General features: G+C 35.4%; 1 pseudogene; it reads right to left on the bottom strand.

The window, feature by feature from the left end:
• Positions 1–2,211: 2,211 nt before the first annotated feature.
• LOC126495096 (putative vomeronasal receptor-like protein 4) lies at positions 2,212–3,121 on the bottom strand (annotated as a pseudogene).
• Positions 3,122–3,403: the final 282 nt, after the last annotated feature.

Here is a 3,403-nt window from a genome sequence, read left to right as displayed (position 1 = left end):
CCTTGGTCTGATGTGGTGTTTGTGGAGATCTTCTCCCATTTAGTAGGTTGCCTTAATGTCTTATTGACTGTGTCCTTTGCTTTACTGAAGCTTCTCAGTTTCAGGAGGTCCCATTTATTCATTGTTGCTCTTATTGTCTGTGCTACTGGGGTTATATGTAGGAAGTGGTCTCCTGTGCCCATGCATTGCAGGCTACCTCCCACTTTCTTTTCTATCAGGTTCAGTGTGGTTGGATTTATACTGAGGTCTTTAATCCATTTGGACTTGAGTTTTTGCATGGTGATAGATATGGATCTATTTTCATTCTTCTACAGAATGACATTCAGTTAGGCCAGCACCTTTTTAAAAGATGTTTTCTTTCTCTCATTGTACAATTTTGACTTCTTTGTCAAAAATCAGGTGTTCATAGGTGTGTGGATTAATATCCAGGTCTTTAATTTGATTTCATTGGTCAACGTCTCTGTTTTTATACCAGTACCAAGTTGTTTTCATTACTCTAGGTCTGTAATAGAGTTTAATGTCAGAAATGGTAACACCTCTGGAAGTTCCTTTATTGTATAGAATTGCTTTGGCTATCCTGGGTTTTTTGTTTTTCCATATAAAGTTGATTATTGTTCTCTCAAGGTCTGTGAAGAATTTTGTTGGGATTTTGATAGGGATTGCATTGAATCTATAGATGGCCTTTAGTAGAATTACCATTTTTACTATGTTGATTCTACCAATCCGAGATCATGAGATATTTTTTCATTTTCTGGTATTCTCCTCAATTTCTTTCTTCAAAGACTTAAAGTTCTTGTCAAATAGGTCTTTTACTTTCTTGGTTAGAGTTACCCTAACATTCTTCATGCTATTTGTGGCTATTGTGAATGGTGATGTTTCTCTGATTTCCCTCTACATGTTCTTTGCATATGTATTATGTATTTTAGTTTTATATTTTTTATGAGATCCCTAGATATGAACTTGCCTTTCTTTATCTATATGTGTTTTTTTTGTTCTTTTTCATTTTCTCTTTTTTCTTGTTTGCTTTCTTTTATTCTGATTTGTTTATTTTGTTTTACCTTGATATTTATTTCATTATTAGGCTTAGATGCTTGCTTGTTTTCTAAGGAGAGACAAAAAGGTGTAGATCTCGATGAGGGAGAGGAGGAACTAAAGAATCAGGGGAATAGGAAACTCTAACCAGAATATATTATATGAAAGAAATAATTTTTTTTTAAAAAGAGAAACACAAAATTTCAGTGGTGGGCTATGGTGGTGAACACATCTAAAGGTAGAGCTGGGGGTGACAGAGACAGGAGAATAACTGGAGCTACCATCTTGGCCTTTTAGTAAACTCTGTGTTACAGTAAGAGATGCTCAAAATAGAAAGTAAGTGACACAGGAAGAATTAAAGGCAAGATTGTTGTCTCCTGGCCTCCATGTGCACATGCACACACATCCTTTATATGAGCACAAGCACATGCATACACACATTCACAAAAAACACACAGAACATCAAATATGTGTATATAACAATTTTTAGTTACCAACAATATTTCAGTAAGTGTGAATGAAATGAAGTTCAAATACACAGGCAATTGAATTTATTTTATCTAAGACTCATTAATCTTGCTTAAAAATGGAAAATTCAATTCACATTGTTTTTGTGCTGCAGAGAAACTATACTTAGGATAGAGAGTTAAAGCTACAATAGGATATTTACACTATTCTTAATGACTGGAAGTAGATTAAATTCCCTTCAAACAAAAAATGTAAAATGTCAATATCACCAAGGAGCTTCCTTTGAATAACTTCAGCGTCAAAGGAACATTTATGATATAAAGTAAAAAGGAGAGAATAAAAGATTTCCTGTGGAAATTTCAACTTATGGTCTACAGTGAACTTAAAGGACTATACAGTATTTGGCAACAGAAATCTCGCAAGAACGTACTTCTGTAATATCACAAATTTTATTTAAATATATAAAGAATCTTGATTTGTTACTTGAACTATTTAAAAGTTTAAGAAAAAATTCTGTATTTTGGAAAAATATAATTGTAACTGAACCAGAATTATGTCTTACAACCATCTCTATGTCCAGGTCAAGTGGGGCCAATAGCTTCTTCTGACCTCTGTGGTTATCAGGAATCTACACATACACACATGTTGATGCAATACCCATAAATAAAAATAAATAAATCATTTTATTTAAAATGAGAAAAATTATCCTTTTCAAAAAATCTGGTGGCACTTTGATCACAAGCTTATCAATCTATCAATTATTCTTTTATCAGAACTGATTTGTACCAAAGGAGTAATTGTGGGATAGACATTCATCACAAACTTCTGAACACTCAGGATGACTAGGTCGTACATCCACAACAGGACTGCAGTGAATGAGATGATGAAGTCCACCGAGTACATGACCACAAAAGAGACCACCAGCAGCAAGATGGTCTGGGTGGCCCTTTTCTCAGGAGATGCTCTAGGATGGTTGAGGCTGTGAAGATGCATGTGTTGCCTCTGATGTCTGAACAAGATAATCACCATGTATGCACTAGCGCCCAGCATAACTCCTACAAGAAACACATCTATAGAGATTGTCACTGCTAAAATCAGTGTCCCAGTGATGTAGTTCAAAGGGAAGAGTGAACAGGATTTACTGACCTTTATCTGTTTGGCCTCACTCACATTGGTAAAAGCACCAGCATAGAAAATCTGGTTGCTACTGAATGTCAAGTTGAAAAACCAGATAAATAAGAAAGCACAAATCATGTATTTTTTTTAGCTTATGTTTAAATTTATTCAACAAAGAGGTACTGGGACTGATAGTGACAGCCTGGAACACACTCAGGAGGCAGGTGATGCAGATGGAGAGGCTTCTCATCACCCTGCTTATGTAAAAAGTTGTCTTACATTTGAAGTCATTGTCAATGTTCAGTGACTCAACTATCTCTTTAAGCCAAATATCCCCTTTAGTGAGCACTAGCACTATGTGGATGAAGGCCAGTTGACAGGAGATCATGTCCATGGGCTTAGGTCTGTGGTTTAGGAGTTTGAAAGTATAGAAAACAAGGAGAAACATATTGGCCAGGACTCCAAGTCCAGCTTGGAAATTAAGCACAATTTTTAATGAGGACATACGTGGAAAGTGTACTCATCTTAAGCTTGTAGTAGAAGCATATTTCATACATCTGAAAAATAATAGCGCATACATCAGTGTTTTTATATCATTATTTTATTTTACCTACTTATTCTTGATTAACTTGTTTCTTTAACTTGATGCTCCGGCATGGATATCATAAACCACATTTCTATATACTTCTCCATATATCTACCTGTGTATGTAGCATTCTAGAGATGACAAAGGCATTCACAGTCACATCCTCCACAGAATGCACATTTTGTGGGCCCGCTATTCACT

The sequence above is a fragment of the Alexandromys fortis genome, unplaced genomic scaffold (genome assembly GCF_014885135.2).
Source record: "Alexandromys fortis isolate MF-2015 unplaced genomic scaffold, M_Fortis_MF-2015_v1.1 scaffold_446, whole genome shotgun sequence".
In the NCBI taxonomy this organism is placed as follows: Eukaryota; Metazoa; Chordata; class Mammalia; order Rodentia; family Cricetidae; genus Alexandromys; species Alexandromys fortis.
This window is presented reverse-complemented; position numbering and strand designations above follow the sequence as displayed.